This window comes from Protopterus annectens, chromosome 6.part0 (genome assembly GCF_019279795.1).
Source record: "Protopterus annectens isolate FY-2018-M chromosome 6.part0, PAN1.0, whole genome shotgun sequence".
NCBI lineage: Eukaryota > Metazoa > Chordata > Ceratodontiformes > Protopteridae > Protopterus > Protopterus annectens.
The window spans coordinates 149,133,986-149,155,234 of NC_056737.1; the positions used below are offsets into that span (position 1 = coordinate 149,133,986).

Below are 21,249 nucleotides of genomic sequence, written 5' to 3' on the forward strand. Positions count from 1 at the left end.
GATCCAATAGCATAATGCTTTGGGGGGGGGGCTTTTTGCTATTTTATAATGTGCAATGGCTTGTGGTATGGGCCTTTACTTCACTATATTACTGCTAATTGCAGCTTTAGAGTAATACTGCATAAAATAATTTCATAAATGTTAGGGCATTGACCTTTTGCAGATGCGAATTCTGACAGGTCAGCCATGAAGTATCTCAGCATGTCACAAGAAAGGGATTTCTCACAAAATGGCTACTAACTAATAAATTATTAAGGGTATTCAGATTCAGAAATGCAGATGGCAAGATGTATATCTGTGTAACAGTGGAACAGAACTGTATTGTTTCACCTGCCAAGGAAATGATTACCAACATCAAAGTATAATATTCTTGTAGAAGGTACAGTGAATGTAGAAGCCTGTTATTGATACTGAAATGATTTCACATAATTAATCACACCATCAAGAAACACATTGATGTCTCTGATTACAAGGATAATTTTGACTGTATTGCGATTACAAGGATAATTTTGATTGTATTACTCTGAAAAAAGATACTGTTAATTCAAATATCCTCTAAATTTTGTCTTTGTAGGTAGTACACATTTATTGTAAAGCTTGCATCAGTGGCATTTTCAGGATTTACTTCTCAGGGAAATAACTCCTATTAGGCTTCTACCATAAAAATCCCCTTTTTTTATTTATAAATATTTCCTCCGTTTCTTTTAAGGCTTGCTACGTGACACTGCAGACCATCTCATCAACATCAATACAGCGTTCCTTGTAGCTTAAGATGTCTTGGTCTACAGTTGCTTGGCTTGTACCCTTCAGTCTGCCACTCTAAGATTGTCAGTGGTTATAAATATGTTGCTTGAAAGGTTTTCTGCTTGCTTTTTTTCACAGAGCAAACACAATGCCTTTAGAATATATTGCCACAGTGGCTTTGGGAGTTTTCAGCAGTTTTCAAGTTCTAGAGGTTCCTAAAGCTCTGTTCTTTAGTGCATGTTCTTTGATCCACCCTGTAGGTTCTAGAGGTTTCCAAAGTTCTGTTCTTTGGTGCTTGTTCTTTTTTTTTTTGCATCCGGTACTGTCCATTTTCAATGTACTGCCACAATGGTTTTGGTGCCTCCAGAATTGAGCAACTTCTGGTCACTGGTTAAGTTACATAATTTTAAATAAGCCTATCTCGAAAACAATGACAGTTGATTTAGGTTCATAGGTTGGTACTATCCTAGCCATAACAATTCCCTGGCTATTTCTTCCCAGAATATTTACTTCCCTGGTCCCCTCTCTAGCAGGGCAATTGATGTGATCCCCGGGGTGAATTTCATATCTCCCATCCAATTGTCAAGGTTCCTTTTGAAGAGGGCCAATAAGGCGCTCAGCTTGACATGTATGGGCAGTCTATTCCAGAGTATGGGGAGTCTCTGGGTCAGCAACCTATCCCTCCAGCATGTTTTGTTCATTGTGATGACCAGGTTTAGATCCCTGCAGCATGTAGCTTTGAGGGATTGGGATTTCTTTAAGTGTAGCATGTCCAACAGCACTGGGTTTGATATGGCCTTGTATGTTAAGCAGAGATCGCCTCTGAGTAGGCGACATGCGACAGCGTATAGCTAGAGTTTTTTAGACGGTTAGCATAGAGCATCTGCTTTAGGCCTGTGATTCTTTTAGTGAGGTATTTCTGTGGCCTTTCTAGTTGTTGCAGATGTCTTGTGAAGTACATACCAAATGGGGCATTGTACTATATAATGGGTCTAATGAGGGATGAGTACAGTGGGACAATGACCTCCTTTTTTCTGGATGAAAAGACCTTAGTGATGAGGTGTGCCACATAGAAGGATTTCCTGACTGTTGTGGCTATGTGGTTATCAAAAGTGAGACCACTCTCCACCTGTGTCCCCCTTATCACACTTTCGGTGTTTAGTGTACTGCCACTTATGTGGTAATTCAGGGATACATGTTTTTTCCCAAAGGGGATAACTATACATTTCTTGGCATTGAGCTTGATCCCATGGCTCTGGCACCAAGCATCTGTTTCTGTAAGGCCCTTTTGTAGAATATCCACATAATTTGGGGATTCAGTAATGGCTCCCAGTTTGCTGTCATCTGCGAACTTTGTTAGCCAGAGTCCCTCAGTTTATCTATGATTCCAGAGTGGGGGATGGTGTTGAAGGCCTTGGCGAGGTCCAGATAGGCTGTGTGAACCGCCTTACCCTTGTCCACGGCTCTGGAGACTGATTCAAAGAGGTCAATCAGGTTGAGGAGAGAAGATTGGCCCTTTACGAAATCAAACTGGGTGGGGTCTGAAGGTTGCCTATGTCTTTGTTTATAAGTTCCATAATAATGCGCTCCATGGCTTTGCAGATCAGGCTCGTCAGATGGATGGGACGATAGTTCCCGGGATCCAAGGTGGATCCCCCTTGTGGAGTGGGATAACTGTAGCTGTGTGCCACTCATTGGGCACAAAGCCTAAGGTGAGGCTATGATTAAACATGACACTTAGGTGAGGTGCCAGTTTATTTTGTAGTTCAGGTAGTACACAGCCCGGGATGTTGTCTGGTCCCATGGATGCTGTATTCTTAGCTTTGGAGAGTGCATTTTTTACCTGTGTGGCCATGAGTACTGGAATTTGGCAATCTTTTGGTATTCAGATTGGCCCTTTAGGGGGTGAGAGGGGGGTGAAGTTGGCACTGAATCGATCTGCCAGGATATTGGCGATATCCTTGGGATCAGTATATTTAATGCCATTCTGTTGTAGCTCAGAGCAGATCTGAGCATTGCCATTTAGATTATTGACATAACTATAGAATGCCTTGTGGTTGTCCTTGGAATCTTTGGCAATTTTATTTTCGTAACTAGCTTTGGACGATTTTATGAGGGATCTCAGCTTCTTACTGAGGATGGTAAGGGAGTTTTTTGCATCCTGGGATTTTCCTCTTTTCTGCAACAGTTTCTTCCTTCTGTTGTATAGTTTGTTTATGGCAGGGGACCAATAGATTGGGTTCCTTTTTTGGAGGAGACTGTCTTGGTTCTGTTTGGAATAGCATGATTCATGCACGAGTGGATGTGCTCGTACAGTGCCTTAGTGTAGGATTCAGCAGTTGAAGTTTCAGTTCCCATCTGCATGGGTGTCATGAAGTTTGTCACTTCTGACTTGAGTAGCATGAAGTTGGCATTGGACAAGTTTTTTATGGAGGTTTCCCTACTGGGGGTGGGGGTGGGATGTGGACGTCAAGGGTGATCAGCTTATGGTCAGACCTGACAAACGATGGGGTGACCACTGGTGTGGAGCATCAATCTCCCATGTTGGTAATGACCAGGTCTAGGATATTTGAGTCCCTGGTCGGACTATGGATTAGTTGGTCCAGGGTGTTGGAATTTATGAATTCCCAGAACCGTTGGGCAAAGTTATTGGTACCTGATTAGTTTTCCCAATTAATGGCAGGGTAGTTGAAATCACCCAGTATTAGGGTATTTGGTTGTATCTCAATATTATCTAGTATGTTTAGAAAGGTGTAGTGAGAATCCTGGGGCATGGTGGGGGATCTGTAGCAAGCTACAATTTGGATTGCAGTCTTACCTAGTGTTAGTTGCACCTGTAGAATTTCAGATGCATTGTGTTGGGCAACTAGCCTGGAGGTGTGAATATCCTTGGTAAATATGGACACTCCTCCGCCTTTAGTGCTTTGGTCCTGGTTTGGTGGCCAAAACGTGTGGTAAGAGTTGTAGCATGGTATTGCAGGGGTGCTCTCTGGAGCCTTGAACCAGGTCTCAGTTACTCCACAGATATCGATGTTCTCCATTTTTAGGAGTGCCTTGATAGAGTGCATTTTGAGGTTTAGACTTCTAGCATTGAGTAGCATTACCTTCAGATTTTGCATGCTTATATCTGTTATGGTGGTGGTTTTGTCCTTTGAGCCTTGCCTAAAAAAGGCACTATAGGGGTGGCAAGAGCCTTAGCCAGTAACCTGAATCCCAGAGGCGACAGGTGCAGACCATCTCTGGCAAAGCATTGTTATTTGTCAATCATGCAGACCATTTCTGGCAAAGCATCGTTATTTGTCAATCATGTCGTCCCAGGCAGACAAATATTGGATCCCCTTTGCATGACACCAGAAACTTAGCCAATTGTTGAAGTCAATCATTTTGTCCTTATACTGTGGTATCATTCTGGGCGAAGGCAGGATACTGCTCAAGGCTAGAGTCATACCTGCCTGGGCCACATGATCTGAGAGCTCTTCCATATCTCTTTTCATGTAGTCCAGGGAGGTACGTCTCAAGTGATTCACTCCAACATGGACAATGACAGAGTCGTATTTGTACTTGTTGTGGAATGACTTGAGTGCATGCATTATGTGGCGAATCCTGGCACCCGACAGGCAGCTTACAGTCATTTTCTCCTTGTTTAGCCTGGGGAGTGGGATGTCAGTGTGCCTGACTATAGAGTCACCTATGACTAAAGTGTTGGGTAATTAAACTGGAAGACAAATGCTTTAAAACACAAAAGTACACCAAGGCAGGGAAGCAGATGTAATCCAATTTATTGTAAGCACTTTCATTTTGAGCAATATCAAAACTTCATCAGACAAAATATAACAACCCTGCATCCATTTTAAAGAAATCATAAGGTCTGACATCAGCACCTCAATTAACATTTAAAGAAATATATCATTGCCAAGCAAACCCACATAAACACATGCCATAACCCATTTTAAAACACATATATATTAAAAGTAAAATGTTTTAAACAAAAAATGGGACATACTAAAATAGAATAAAAAAAGAAAGAGAAAAAATATATTGAATTAAAAACTATATATCTAAAGAAACCCCTGCATATGCATTATCTCAATGAAGCCTTTAATTTTAAAATACAGCCAATAGAGGGAAGCTCATTTAGTCCAGGCCATCCAACTGCTTTTAAACGGAGAATCCAAAAAAGGTCTTTCTTCTAACTTTAATTGCCAAAAACCAGCCCTAACATTTAGCTTAATTTGTTCGATCACCATAAATTTAAAACAATGTTCAGGAAATTCCTGAATATGCCAATATAAGGCATTCGTCATTTTTTTCTTTTTAATGTCATAGCGATGTTCATAAATGGGGGATTTAAGTTTGTGCTTGGTCTTTCCGATATAAAAGGCCAGACAACTCTGGCACAAAGCCCCATATACTACACTGAAGCTGTTGCAGTTATATTTCCCATGAATATGTAAAAAATACCCATTCAAACAAAACAGTTCTCCAGTGTTAATGTTGCTGTTGTGTCTTTCGGCTTTTCCTAGTTAGGGGACACCACAGCGGAACTCCAGTCTGCTAATGATTGGCAGTAGATTTTTATGTGCTGAGTTGCCAGCCCTGATGCACAACCTTCAACGAAGGTACGCCCATTCACGCATGTCTCCAGACAGAAGACGCTCTAGCTGAGAATAGCACCTTGACATCTGCCAAGGCCTCTGTTCATCAAATCTATATTTCAATGGTCTTTCCAACAAACTTTTTAAATTATTCCCCTTCCTGTAAACAATCAGGGGTTTATGATTAATACTAGGTCTAATAGCACTATCCTCCATTAAGATGGACCAATTCTTATACAAGATATCTCGTATTGCATATGTGTCCACAGTACATGTAGTAATATAGGATAATCTATAATTCCTTTCTCCAGTGATTTCAGAATTCATAACAATATCCATGGAATGCATAACATTACTATCATTCACATTTTTAACACTCAAAATGGGGCTATAAAAACCATAAGAGCGTTTATTAATGACCTCCAACCTAATGTCACACACAAAATCCACATGATAATCCTTCCTAATAAACATTTCTTCCAATAATGAGCATTGATTCAAAAAATCCTCAAAGGTAAAAACCATATGGGCAAATTGCCCTTTTACAACAGCTTTTTTCTGGATCCTAGGGTGACAACTAGAAAAATGTAGAAAAGAATTGGAATAAGTTGGCTTCCTATATATAGTGGACACGGATCTATTGTTTGCCCGGTCTTTAGTTAGTTGAACATCCAAATAGTTAATAACTTCAAAGTTAACAATATGAGTGAATTCCAAGAATGTAGTAGATGAATTAATGAAATCCATAAATTCATTAAAACCTGTCATATCCCCCTTTCAAATAGCAAAGAAATCATCAAGGTATCTAACATATAATGCACATTGTTCAAATAGGGGATGATTAAACACTTATCTACGTTCCCATTCACACATTACAATGTTCACATACAAAGGCCCAAAGGCTGCCCCCATGGCTACCCACTGTCTTGCAAGAATAATTGCTCATCAAATATAATATAGTTGTTTCTAAGAACAAGTTCCAACAATTCAACATATAAATTTACATCGTCTTGTGTTAATCCTTTCCTTACCAAATAATCTTGAAACCAGTTCAACCCTACATCATGTGGAATACAAGAAAAAAGACCTTTAACATCGTAGAGAAAAAATGGTTTGAATCAAAATACATTTTATCACATTTTGCCAGGAAATCCCAGGAATCAATGCATAAATATTCTTCTTGTTTCAAAAAACTTTTCAATTTTTTTGTCTAAAAAGACAGACATTACAGATGTAATTGAATTACGAGCATCAACAATTGGGCACATGGGGGGATTTTTTCAATCTTTATGCAATTCCAGCAGTCCACAAATTGTAGGAATTACTGGGAATTGGACCTTTAAAAATTTAAATTCACCCAATGTAATACGTTGTTCTAATAACATGCCGCTGAGTTGGGATGCAATTCTAGCAAAGGCCACATTTAGTTCATTCCTACATACTTGACTATACCTATCACTAAAAGGAATTGCATAAATTCCCTCAGTGTAATCATGATAATCCATAATAACAGCACTCCCACCCTTATCTGGCTGAATGACCCTCACTGGTAATTGTCTAACATGATTAACCAAATCAAGTTCCTCACTGTTCCAGTTAGATACCAACCAACCTCTCTCTTGTAAAAGAAATCTCAAATCAAATTCACACATCTTTTCAAAAATCACCAGAGAGGGATGCAGGGGGGATTGCAAATGCTAGAGATCCAAAATGGGCCTCTATCAACAGGTTCACGTTATTATTAAACCACATATTTAAATTAAGTTTCTGAATAAAAAGTTTTAGGTCCAGTAATGTTGTCACAATGTCCGCCCTAACTTGTGGAACGAATGAAAATCCTTTAGAAAGCACATTTGCAATATCTGTCGAAAAGTCACAACTGCTATAATTAAATACTTTAAAGTCGCTTGTACTGTTAAAGATAATGCATGGCAGGCTTGATGAAGTATTAAAACCAGTAGCACAACTTCTATTATTTGCAGATCCAATACTTGAATCAAAGTTCTCATCCAAAAATGACAAATCTGGAACCAATGAAACTGCTGTAAACTCAAAAGAACTCACCAAAGGAGAAAAATCATCCTCATGGTTTATCGCCACCGTTGGTTCTGATTCTGGTGGACATATTGCCCCGAAAATCTGTGTTGTTGATAATTTGAGCTGTTCTGCTGATCGCTCCTGTAGCTTGGGTTCACCGCATGACCATAATTCTGTTCTCTCTCTCTTATCCGCTCGGACCAACGTAGAACAGGCTGGTCTAAAGGGGAGTGTACATCATGTTCCACCCCTTCATCCATATTCATATTTCCTTCATGTTCCATTTCATGAGGGCTGGACTTAGACAACCTCTGGCCCAACCCTTGTGAATTTGGAGCAAGTGGATAGGCTTTTTTGAAAGAATAGTCATTAGCATCTCTTTCAAGCTTTTTCGTTTTACGCATTCTAATATTGTTCAAATGTTGATCAATACTTTTAAAGATATGATTATATTCTACCTGGTATTGTTGGAATAATAGATCAGTGGTAATAATGGTATCCAGTTCTTTGACCTCACGAATCAGTTCTTCCACCACCTTAGTATTATTCTTTAGCAAAACCTCTATATATTCACAGCCATGTCGATCAAAGAGTGCCAAAAGTTCACAATGTAGGAGAGAGTCTCTAATTAATCCTGTCGGGAATCTCCAGAGCCATAACTCTTTTGGAACTTGGTTACGTTTAATACATTCCAAAAGATAGGCATTCTCAACTTGTAATTTACTTACTTTCAACAACTTTTCGTAATGCAAGTCGAGGCTTTTTTTAAGGTTCTGTTAACTAACGGCAACATAGTTTGAGCAAACAAAACACTCTGCTTTAGACATTCTTGCAAATTAACACCACCAGGTAAATTATTAGGCAAGGGCGCCAAATTAGTTATAACATCAGCTTGTCCAGGGGAAATGGAACCATTAGAACTAGGTACACAGTTAATAAGTCCAACTGGCATCACCGAAAGTCTTTGTTGCACTTCTGCAGCTAAATCCTCCACCTTTTTTGTTAATTGTTGTATCAGGATAGTAAGTTCCCCATGGTTTTTATTCGAGTTAGAAGCTTCATTGTCCATAAACAGATCCAAGGAAGACAATCCACTACCCGAAGCCATCGGTGTAACAAATCACAAAGTGTTCACCAAACTGGAAGACAAACACTTTAAAACACAAAAGTACACCAAGGCAGAGAAGCAGATATAATCCAATTTATTGTAAGCGCTTTCGTTTTGAGCAATATCAAAACTTCATCAGACAAAATACAGCAACCCTGCATCCATTTTAAAGAAATCATAAGGTCTGACATCAGCACCTCAATTAACATTTAAAGAAATATATCATTGCCAAGCAAACCCACATAAACACATGCCATAACCCATTTTAAAACACATATATAAATTAAAAGTAAAATGTATTAAACAAAAAATGGGACATATTATAATAGAATAAAAAAAGAAAGAGAAAAAATATATTGAATTAAAAACTATATATCTAAAGAAACCCCTGTCTATGCATTATCTCAATAAAGCCTTTAATTTTAACATACAGCCAATAGAGGCAAGCTCATTTAGTCCAGGCCATCCAATTGCTTTTAAACGGAGAATCCAAAAAAAGTTCTTTTTCTTCTAACTTTAATTGCCAAGGACTAGCCCTAACATTTGGCTTAATTATTTCGATCACCATAAATTTAAAACAATGTTCAGGAAATTCCTGAATATGCCAATATAAGGCATTCATCATTTTTTTCTTTTTAATATCATAGCAATGTTCATAAATGCGGGTTTTAAGTTTGCGCTCAGTATTTCTGATATGAAAGGCCAGACAACTCTGGCACAAAGCCCCATATACTACACCGGAGCTGTTGCAGTTATATTTCCCATGAATATGTAAAAAATACCCATTCAAACAAAACAGTTCTCCAGTGTTAATGTATGCACAATTATTACAAAACCCGCACCTTGACAAATGCCAAGGCCTCTGTTCATCAAATCTGTATTTCAATGGTCTTTCCAACAAACTTTTTAAATTATTCCCCTTCATGTAAACAATCAGGGGTTTATGATTAATACTAGGTCTAATAGCACTATCCTCCATTAAGATGGACCAATTCTTATACAAGATATCTTGTATTGCATATGAGTCCACAGTATATGTAGCAATATAGAATAATCTAAAAATTCCTTTCTCCAGTGATTTCAGAATTCATAACAATATCCATGGAATTCATAACATTACTATCATTCACATTTTAACACTCAAAATGGGGCTATAAAAACCATAAGAATGTTTATTAATGACCTCCAACTTAATATCACCCACAAAATCCACAGGATAATCCCTCCTAATAAACATTTCTTCCAATAATGAGCATTGATTCAAAAAATCCTCAAAGGTAGAGACGATATGAGCAGCTCTGACAAATTGCCCTTTTACAACAGCTTTTTTCTGGATCCTAGGGTGACAACTAGAAAAATGGAGAAAGGGCTTGGAATAAGTTGGCTTCCTATATATAGTGGACACATATCTATTGTTTGCCCAGTCTTTAGTTAGTTGAACATCCAAATAGTTAATAACTTCAAAGTTAACAATATGAGTGAATTCCAAGAACGTAGTAGATGAATTAATGAAATCCATAATTTCATTAAAACCTGTCATATTCCCCTTTTAAATAACAAACAAATCATCAAGGTATCTAATATATAAAGCACATTGTTCAAATAGGGGATGATTAAACACATATCTAAGTTCCCATTCACACATTATAATGTTTGCATACAAAGGCCCACAGGCTGCCCCCATGGCTACCCCACTGTCTTGCAAGAATAATTGCTCATCAAATATAATATAGTTGTTTCTAAAGTTCCAACAATTCAACATATAAATTTACATTGTCTTGTGTTAATCCTTTCCTTACCAAATAATCTTGAAACCAGTTCAACCCTTCGTCATGTGGAATACAAGAAAAAAGATCTTTAACATCTATCGTAGAGAAAAAATGGTTTGAATCAAAATACATTTTATCACATTTTGCCAGGAAATCCCAAGAATCAATGCATAAATAAATAGTCTTCTTGTTTCAAAAAACTTTTCAATTTTTTTGTCTAAAAAGATAGAAATTGCAGATGTAATTGAATTGCGAGCATCAACAATTGGAAGCATGGGGGGATTTTTTAAATCTTTATGCAATTCCGGCAGTCCAAAAATTGTAGGAATTACTGGGAATTGGACCTTTAAAAGTTTAAATTCATCCAATGTAATACGTTGTTCTAATAACATGCCGCTGAGTTGGGATGCAATTCTAGCATAGGCCACATTTAGTTCATTCATACATACTTGACTATACCTATCACTAAAAATAATTGCATACATTCTCTCAGTGTAATCATGACAATCCATAACAACAGCACCCCCACCCTTCTCTGGCTGAACGACCCTCACTGGTAATTGTCTAACATGATTAACCAAATCATGTTCCTCACTGTTCCAATTAGATACCAAACTACCTCTCTCTTGTAAAAGAAATCTCAAATCAAATTCATACATCTTTTTAAAAATCACCAGAGAGGGATGCAGGGGGCTATTGCAAATGCTAGAGATCCAAAATGGGCCTCTATCAACAGGTTCACAATTATTAAACCACATATTTAAATTAAGTTTCCGAATAAAAAGTTTTTGGTCCAGTAATGTTGTCACAATGTCCGCCCTAACTTGTGGAACGAATGAAAATCCTTTAGAAAGCACATTTGCAATATCTGTCGAAAAGTCACAACTGCTATAATTAAATACTTTAAAGTCGCTTGTACTGTTAAAGATAATGCATGGCAGGTTTGATGAATTATTAAAACCAGTAGCACAACTGCAATTATTTGCAGATCCAATACTTAAATCCAAGTTCTCATACAAAAATGACAAATCTGGAACCAATGAAACTGCTGTAAACTCAAAAGAACTCACCAAAGGAGAAATATCATCCTCATGGTTTATCGCCACCATTGGTTCTGATTTTGGTGGACATATTGCCCCGAAAATCTGTGTTGGTGATAATTCGAGCTGTTCTTCTGATCGCTCCTGTAGTTTGGGTTCACCGCATGACCATAATTCTGTTTTCTCTCTCTTATCCGCTCGGGCCAACGTGGAACAGGCTGGTCTAAAGGGACGTGTACATCCTGTTCTGCCCCTTCATCCATATTCATATTTCCTTCATGTTCCATTTCATGAGGGGTGGAATTAGACAACCTCTGGCCTGACCCTTGTGAATTTGGAGGAAGTGGATAGGCTTCTTTGAAGGAATAGTCATTAGCATCTCTTTCAAGCTTTTTCGTTTTATGCATTCTAATATTGTTCAAATGTTGATCAATACTTTTAAGGATTATGATTATATTTTGCCTGGTATTGTTGGATTAATAGATCAGTGGTAATAATGGTATCCAGTTCTTTGACCTCACAAATCAATTCTTCCACCACCTTACTATTATTCTTTACCAAAACCTCCATATATTCACAGGCATGTCGATCAAAGAGTGCCAAAAGTTCACAAGGTAGGGGAGAGTCTCTAATTGATCCTGTTGGGAATCTCCAGAGCCATAACCCTTTTGGAACTTGGTTATGCTTAATACATTCCAAAAGATACATTCTCAACTTGTAATTTACGTACTTTCAACAACTTTCCGTAATACAAGTCAAGGCTATTTTTTAAGGTTCTGTTAACTAACGGCAACGTAGTTTGAGCAAACAAAACACCCTGCTTTAGCTATTCTTGCAAATTAACACCATCAGGTAAATTACTAGGCAAGAGTGCCAAATTCGTTATAACATCACCTTGTCCAGGGGCAATGGAACCATTAGAACTAGGTACACGGTTAATAAGTCCACCTGTCATCACCAAAAGTCTTTGTTGCACTTCTGCAGCTAAATCATCCACCTTTTTTGTTAATTGTTGTATCAGGATAATAAGTTCCTCATGATTTTTATTTGAGTTAGAAGCTTCATTGTCCATAAACCGATCCAAGGAAGACAATCCACTACCCAAAGCCATCGGTGTAACAAATCACAAAGTGTTCACCAAACTGGAAGACAAACGCTTTAAAACACAAAAGTACACCAAGGCAGGGAAGCAGATATAATCAAATTTATTGTAAGCGCTTTCATTTTGAGCAATATCAAAACTTCATCAGACAAAATACAACAACCCTGCATCCATTTTAAAGAAATCATAAGGTCTGACATCAGCACCTCAATTAACATTTAAAGAAATATATCATTGCCAAGCAAACCCATATAAACACATGCCATAACCCATTTTAAAACATATATATTAAAAGTAAAATGTATTAAACAAAAATGGGACATACTATAATAGAATAAAAAATGAAAGAGAAAAAATATATTAAATTAAAAACTATATATCTAAAGAAACCCCTGCCTATGCATTATCTCAATAAAGCCTTTAATTTTAAAATACAGCCAATAGAGGCAAGCTCATTTAATCCAGGCCATCCAACTGCTTTTAAACGGAGAATCCAAAAAAGTTTTTTTTCTTCTAACTTTAATTGCCAAGGACTAGCCCTAACATTTGGCTTAATTTGTTCGATCACCATAAATTTAAAACAGTGTTCAGGAAATTCCTGAATATGCCGATATAAGGCATTCGTCAATTTTTTTCTTTTTAATGTCATAGCAATGTTCATAAATGTGGGTTTTAAGTTTGCGCTCGGTCTTTCCGATATAAAAGGCCGGACAACTCTGGCACAAAGCCCCATATACTACACTGGAGCTGTTGCAGTTATATTTCCCATGAATATGTAAAAAATACCCATTCAAACAAAACAGTTCTCCAGTGTTAATGTATGCACAATTATTACAAAATCTGCACCTTGACAAATGCCAAGGCCTCTGTTCATGAAATCTATATTTCAATGGTCTTTCCAACAAACTTTTTAAATTATTCCCCTTCCTGTAAACAATCAGGGGTTTATGATTAATACTAGGTCTAATAGCACTATCCTCTATTAAGACAGACCACTTCTTATACAAGATATCTCTTATTGCATATGAGTCCACAGTATATGTAGTAATATAGGATAGTCTATAATTCCTTTCTCCAGTGATTTCAGAATTCATAGCAATATCCATGGAATTCATAACATTACTATCATTCACATTTTAACACTCAAAATGGGACTATAAAAACCATAAGAATGTTAATTAATTACCTCCAACTTAATGTCACCCACAACGTCCGCAGGATAATCCCTCCTAATAAACATTTCTTCCAATAATGAATGTTGATTCAAAAAATCCTCAAAGGTAAAGACCATATGGGCAGCTCTGACAAATTGCCCTTTTACAACAGCTTTTTTCTGGATCCTAGGGTGACAACTAGAAAAATGGAGAAAGGAATTGGAATAAGTTGGCTTATGTATCTATTGTTTGCCCGGTCTTTAGTTAGTTGAACATCCAAATAGTTAGTAACTTCAAAGTTAACAATATGAGTGAATTCCAAGAACGTAGTAGATGAATTAAGGAAATCCATAAATTCATTAAAACCTGTCATATCCCCCTTCCAAATAACAAACAAATCATTAAGGTATCTAACATATAATGCACATTGTTCAAATAGGGGATGATTAAACACATATCTACTTTCCCATTCACAAATTATAATGTTCGCATACAAAGGCCCACAGGCTGCCCCCATGGCTACCCCACTGTCTTCAAGAATAATTGCTTGTCAAATATAATATAGTTGTTCCTAAGAACATGTTCCAACAATTTAACATATAAATTTACATTGTGTTAATCCTTTCCTTACCAAATAATCCTGAAACCAGTCCAACCCTACGTCATGTGGAATACAAGAAAACAGATCTTTAACATCTATCGTAGAGAAAAAATGGTTTGAATCAAAATACATTTCATCACATTTTGCCAGGAAATCCCAAGAATCAATGCATAAATATTCTTCTTGTTTCAAAAAACTTTTCAATTTTTTGTCTAAAAAGACAGAAATTGCAGATGTAATTGAATTACGAGCTTTGGAGGATTTTATGAGGGATCTCATCTTCTTACTGAGGCTGGTAAGGGAGTTTTTTGCATCCTGGGATTTTCCTCTTTTCTGCAACATTTTCTTCCTTCTGTTGTATAGTTTGTTTATGGCAGGGGACCACCAGACTGGGTTCCTTTTTTTGGAGTAGACCGTCTTGGTTCTGTTTGAAATAGCATGATTCATGCATGAGTGGATGTGCTCATACAGTGCCTTACTGTAGGATTCAGTGGTCGAAGTTTCTGTTCCCATCTGCATGGTTGTCATGAAGTTTGTCACTTCTGACTTGAGTAGCATGAAGTTGGCTTTGGAGAAGTTTTTATGGAGGTTTCCCTACTGAGGGGTGGGGGTGGGATGTGGATGTCAAGGGTGATTAGCTTATGGTCAGACCTGACCAACGAGGGGGTGACCACTGGTGTAGAGCATCCCATGTTGTTAATGTTAAGGTCTAGGATATTTGAGCCCCTGGTGGGACTATGGATTAGTTGGTCCAGGACGTTGGAATTTATGAATTCCAAGAACCATTGGGCAAAGGTGTTGGTACTTGATTAGTTTTCCCAATTAATGGCAGGGTAGTTGAAATCACCCAGTATTAGGGTGTTTGGTTGTATCTCAATATTATCTAGTATGGTTAGAAAGGTGTTGTGAGAATCTTGGGGCATGGTGAGGGATCTGTAGCAAGCTACAATTTGGATTGCAGTCTTACCTAGTGTTAGTTGCACCTGTAGAATTTCAGATGCATTGTGTTGGGCAACTAGCCTGGAGGTATGAATATCCTTGGTGAATATGGACACTCCTCCACCTTTAGTGCTTTGGTCCTGGTTTGGTGGCTGAAAAGTGTGGTAAGAGTAGTAGCCTGGTATAGCAGGGGTGCTCTCTGGAGCCTTGAACCAGGTCTCAGTTACTCCACAGATATCGATGTTCTCCATTTTTAGGAGTTTTTTGAGAGAGTGCATTTTGAGGTTTAGACTTCTAGCATTGAGTAGCATTACCTTCAGATTTTGCATGCTTATATCTGTTACGGTGGTGGTTTTGTCCTTTGAGCCTTGCCTAAAAAAGGCACTATAGGGGTGACAAGAGCCTTAGCCAGTAACCTGAATCCCAGGGGCGACAGGTGCAGACCATCTCTGGCAAAGCATCGTCATTTGTCAATCATGTCCCAGGTAGACAAATATTGGATCCCCTTTGAATGACACCAGAAACTTAGCCAATTGTTGAAGTCAATCATTTTGTCCTCATACTGTGGTATCATTCTGGGCGAAGGCAGGATACTGCTCAGGGCTAGGGTCATACCTGCCTGGGCCACATGATCTGAGAGCTCTTCTATATCTCTTTTCATGTAGTCCAGGGAGGTACATCTCAAGTGATTCACTCCAACATGGACAATGACAGAGTCGTATTTGTACTTGTTGTGGAGTGACTTGAGTGCATGTATTATGTGGTGGATCCTGGCACCCGACAGGCAGCTGACAGTAATTTTCTCCTTGTTCAGCCTGGGGAGTGGGACGTCAATGTGCCTGACTATAGAGTCACCTATGACTAAAGTGTTGGGTACATTGTCTTGCCTTAGGGGCTGTTGTTTGGTGGCACACTGGTGTTTTGAGCTGTGTGTCACTTTGATTGTGACTGGTGTTTGCTTGAGTTTCAGCTTCAGAGGTCCTTGTTGCTTGGGCAGGTTAATGTTAAGGGCCTCTGTATAAGTGGATTTACTGTTACTATGTGTGGATGTTGGTGCTGTGAGTTTTGAAGGGCTTTGTGTTTCTTGAGGTGTAGTGCAGGTGTTAACCTTCTCTTCTTGACTGTCTAGCACAATCTTGGCTGGAGAGAGCTTTGCTTCCAGTTTGGCTATGTAGGTGCATCTCTCGCAGGTTGTAGTGTTGGGAGGTAGGAGGAGAGGGTTTTCTGTCTACATGAGGCAATTGCTGCATTTCCCCAGTATGCCCAGATTCACCAGGTGGACAGGAGAAATCACAGGAAGCTGACCCTTGGACATGCCTGGTTCGGAGTTTCTTTTGTAAAGTACAAGAGCTGTTTTCCCTTACCTTGGCAAGGTACTTTGCAATTATAGGCTGTTTAGTGCCTATGATAAATTTCTTGTATCAGTTTAAGGCTTCCTAGTGCTTTCCAGCAGGTTTTAGTGCAAGTGCTAGTCACAGAGATTCAGATTTTAGTACTACTACTGAGAAACTAGCTAGTTCTAAGGGAAAATTTGAAGAGCAGACTTTCTGGCACTGGGAATAGTTTAAAGTGCTAGACAAATTAGAGAACTAGAAGATCTAAGAGAAAAAAATGAAGAGTACCGCTCTGAAGCTTACAAAAAAATCCTGGATACAGCAAATCTGTATCTGGGCTACACTAGTTCAAGGAGAGGTAGGAAACAGTTTTTTTTTGTAGTAGCTCCCACTATATTTCATTGTAGAAGTAATAGACTGTCGTTTTCCATTTTACCACAAGGTGCAGCTCCTTTTAAGGAATATAAAAGACAATTTTGAAAGTGGGTGGCCACGGTGGTGCAGCGGTTAGCGTTGCTGCCTCACAGCAAGAGGATCTCCAGTTCAATCCTCGGCTGGGGTGCCTTCTGTATGGAGTCTGCATGTTCTCCCTGTGGTCATGTGGGTTTCCTCCGGGTGCTCCGGTTTCCTCCCACATCCCAAAGACATGCTGTAGGTTGATTGGACACTCTAAATTGGCCCCAGGTGTGAGTATGTGCATGTGTATGCCTTCTGTGGAAGGTTGGGTGCTGGGCTGGCAACTTGACACCATAAAACTCCACTGCCAATCATGAGCAGACAAGGTGATCCGCTGTGGTGACCCCTAACCGGGAAAAGCCGAAAGAAGAAGAAGAAGAAAAGACAATTTTAAAAGTGAAAGAGAGAAGACTGGAACACTATCTGAAAGAAGGAAGACTGAAAGACTAGCTGAAGGGAAAAGAACCTTGCAGCAATACTGGATTTTTTTTCCTCTAGTGTTTTGGGAGAGAGAAGTGAGGTAGCAGTTTGTGTCTGTCTCTTGCTGAAATCCTGGATGATGGTATTTTGTGGATTCAGGAAAGAAGTCTGAAACCAGTAATTCCACTCCTGCATATGATTCAGCAAGAAAAGGCCTAGTGCAGAGATGCCATTGATGATTACCAGAGTTCTGGCGGGTGATTTTCCATTTTTCTCGTCGGAAGGAACTGCGATGACTGGTCACCGGGATATTCTTGACGGAGTGGTGAGAGGCGTTTGGCCATCATTTTTATACTTTTATAAGATTGTGGATCCCCCCAAATGCTTTGTGGATTACACAAATAGCTGGGATCCATATGAGCTCCAACCTTGGGCCCCATCATGCCAGCAGTAGCACTATAAGCAGTCACTGGCCAGTGAACAGGGTACAATAGAGTGTCTCATAGTTGGTCTTAGACTGGTCTAGGGGGTTGCCTTAAAGATGCTTTATTGCTAAATGACATTGCATTTTCTCATGCTTATATTGTTGCATTATAAATCTTTATTGTTCAGTGACATTGCATTTTACTCATGTTAGTACTATTGCCTTAAAGACTCTTATTTGCTAAATGACATTGCATTTTCTCATATTTGTATTGTTACATTATAAATCTTTATTGTTCAGTGACATTGCATTTTGCTCATGTTAGTACTGCTGCCTTCAAGAATCGTTACTGCTGAATGACATTACATCTTTTTTCATATCTGTACTGCTCTATTATAACCTTATTTCCCCCTCAATGACATTGCATTTTTCCCATGTTTGTATTGCTGCATTATAAAAAGCTTTACTGCTCGCTGATATTGCCTTCGTGTGCATGTCTGAATGTCAAGATCTTTTCTGTTGAGTTCTGGGGAAGGGAGTAAATGTATGGTTTCATTACATGCATATCTCACTCTGCCTTACTGCTAACTGGTGCAGTGCTGAAATAATTTGTTTGTTGTTGTGCTATTGCCCTTTAAAACTAAAGTGTCACTTAGAATAAAATCTGTTATCACTTGCCACCTTGGGGTATTGGGCCTAAATAAGGGGTGTCACTAGAGTCAGGTAGAAAGAAACCCATATCTACTTCAGCTACACCTGCGGGTGCACTACATTTTGGGGGCTCGTCAGGGATTGCCTGTACTGCCTTGAACTCCACCCTATTCCCCTGCACATGTGGAAAGCAACTCCAGCAGCAAGATGAATCCAGAAGAAGCTATCCAAGTAGGTCATAACCTTATACCAGAAGCTGCAGCTTCACTGCCCATAAATACTATAAGGCCTGAAGTTTTGAATGCTTTGGGAAGTCTTGTAGAAAAATGCTAAAAGCCTACACAGCCATTCACTGGGTTTGGCTACTGCAAATTGTCACTCTTTTCTGGCAAACAATCCACAACTCAGGGAGAGGAAGATTTTGAGTCTTGGATGGATCAGGCTTCACAAGCTCTAGAGGAGTGGGATATCTCAGAATCTCAGAAGAAGCAGCGGATAGCTAAAAGTCTAAAGGGATTAGCTACAGATACCATACGCAACCTAAGGATGGGTAAGTAAGATTGCACAGCCAGGGACTATTTAGGAGTACTGCAGGATGTTTTTGGAAGGACCGAGAGGGCTGCGGACCTACTGTATCAGTTTGATCATACATACCAAGAGGTTGGTGAGAAACTATCTGATTACATTAAGTGATTAGATAAAATGCTCCACCAGATCATCCTAAAGAAGGGGGTGGCTCCTAAAGTAGCTGACCAAGTACGGATTGGACAAATTTTACAAGGAGCTCAAGCAATGAACCCCATTATGTGGAAACTGAGGATGAGAAATAGGGAGGAGACTAACTTATTCTCAGTTGGTTAAAGAAGTGAGGGAAGAGGAAGCTCTGTTGGAAGCAAAAGCTCAAGGTTCAACAGCAATTAAAGCAGTGAGTGAACACAAGCAGGAGCCTATATCCATGCTTACTACTCAAACAGGAGTCATTGCCCAGGGTGTCCGCAATGTAGAGGTGTCACAGTTGCAGGTGCAGGTGTCTTCCCTTACCGACACAATAGCTCAGGTCACCAAGAAAGTTGCAGAATTTTAAAAAACTGTAGTAACTTTAGCTGAAGGGAGGAATACATTAGCTAGAACCTCCATGAAAGGACTCAGGGAGGAAATGAATCAGCTGATGTTCAGAGTTCCTATTTGATTTTGTTTTCATTGTGGGGATACAGGGCATATAAAGCGAAAGTGTCCTAATGCAGAGAACTTGAAAAAAGTGAACAAGCTATTATTGGCTAGTGCAATGCAGGGAAACTTCAAAGGGCCTCAGTGAAGGAGCCAGCTGAGTGCCCAGTTACAAAGAGCTCCATAAAATCTAACATCAAGAGACAGCATCCTGGATCTCTTTTCCACACTAACCCTCATAATAGGGGAGAGAAACTACCTACTATGCATACTTGTAGCTCATCTAAGGTGAACAACCGAATTGGAAAGCCATCTCAGCAAAAATCTCAGCATCTGAGACTGCAAAGCATTACTAAGAAAGAGTCTTATCTGTTAAAATGGCGAAGTCATCTGGCTGTACCTTAACCACATGCTGACTGCCATACAGCTGAACAACACCAGAAACAGAAACTACCCAATGGCTTACTGGGACCGTCCCCCATCGTGTCAGTAAAAATAGAAGGGGTGTATAGTAAAGCACTGTTGGATACTGGTGCACAAATCACCATTCTGTACAGAGACGTCTACCAAAAATACTTAAAGTATTTGCCACTTGAAAAGTTAGAAGATTTGGAGATTTGGGGGCTAAGTGACACGAAGTTCCCTTATGATGGTTATGTCTCATTAAAGTTAGAATTTTCCACTTCAGTTGTTGGGTCAACAAAAGTTTTTGAAACTCTCACTGTTGCGTGCCCAGGCCAAAAGAAAATGATTCAGCATCTATTTTAGAGGGGACAAATACTGACCTCGTCAGAAGAATGCTGATGCTCAGTTGACCCAGGAACACCCAACATTACATCCTCTCCTGAGACCAACTTTTTGTGCCCTTCAAAGGGAGAAGGACAGTAAGAAAGATGAAACTGGTCATGTGTGGACCCTGTCTGGGAAAGAGCATATAATTCATCCTGGTCAGGTCACCTGGTTGAGAGCCAAAGTGAGGATGTGTAGACAAACAGTTTCCTCTCATCTCATGATGGAAACGGATCCAGAAAGTGACTTGTCACCAGGGCTGGAACTAGTTCCAGAAGTTTGGCCTATGGACAAGTTAAAGCATCTGTATGACACTTTGCCTGTGGGGTTGAAGAATAAAGGAAGTACTACCATTGTCCTGCATTCACAAGTGCATTTGGGAAAAGTTTATGCTGCCACTCCTTTACCTGCTTCTGTGTTAACAAGGAACGAGAGCAGGGCCAACGAGTTGAAGCTGGAAGATATTGATATAGGAGGTGGCCTTTTGCCCCCTGAGTGGGTAACCAGAGCTAGAGAGCTACCAATGAAAAAGAAAAATTGTTTTTATACCAGTGAACTGGATGTGGGCTGTGCAAAGAGTGCAGAACACCGAATAAGAGTGAAAGAGGACCGGCCTTTCAGGGATCGTTCCAGAAGAGTAGCTCCAGGAGACCTGGAGGACTTAAGGAAACATTTGGAAGAGCTTAAAGCCACAGGGATAATTCGAGAGTCAAGAAGTCCATATGCCTCTCCCATTGTCGTTGTCAGGAAAAAGAATGGGTCAATTCGCATGTGTGTTGACTTATCATACTCTGAATCAGCAAACAATTCCAGACCAGTACACAATTGCCCAGATTGAAGATGCTCTAAATTGCCTGGTGGGCAGTAAGTGGTTTAGTGTGCTAGACTTAAGGAGTGGATACTATCAAATCCCTATGCA

The 21,249-nt window shown here is 39.3% G+C and overlaps 1 protein-coding gene across 4 annotated transcripts in view; it reads left to right on the forward strand.

Moving 5' to 3' along the window:
* Positions 1–21,249, forward strand: part of AKAP6 (A-kinase anchoring protein 6) — a 2,898,826-nt gene that overhangs the window by 636,080 nt on the left and 2,241,497 nt on the right. The window lies entirely within an intron of this gene.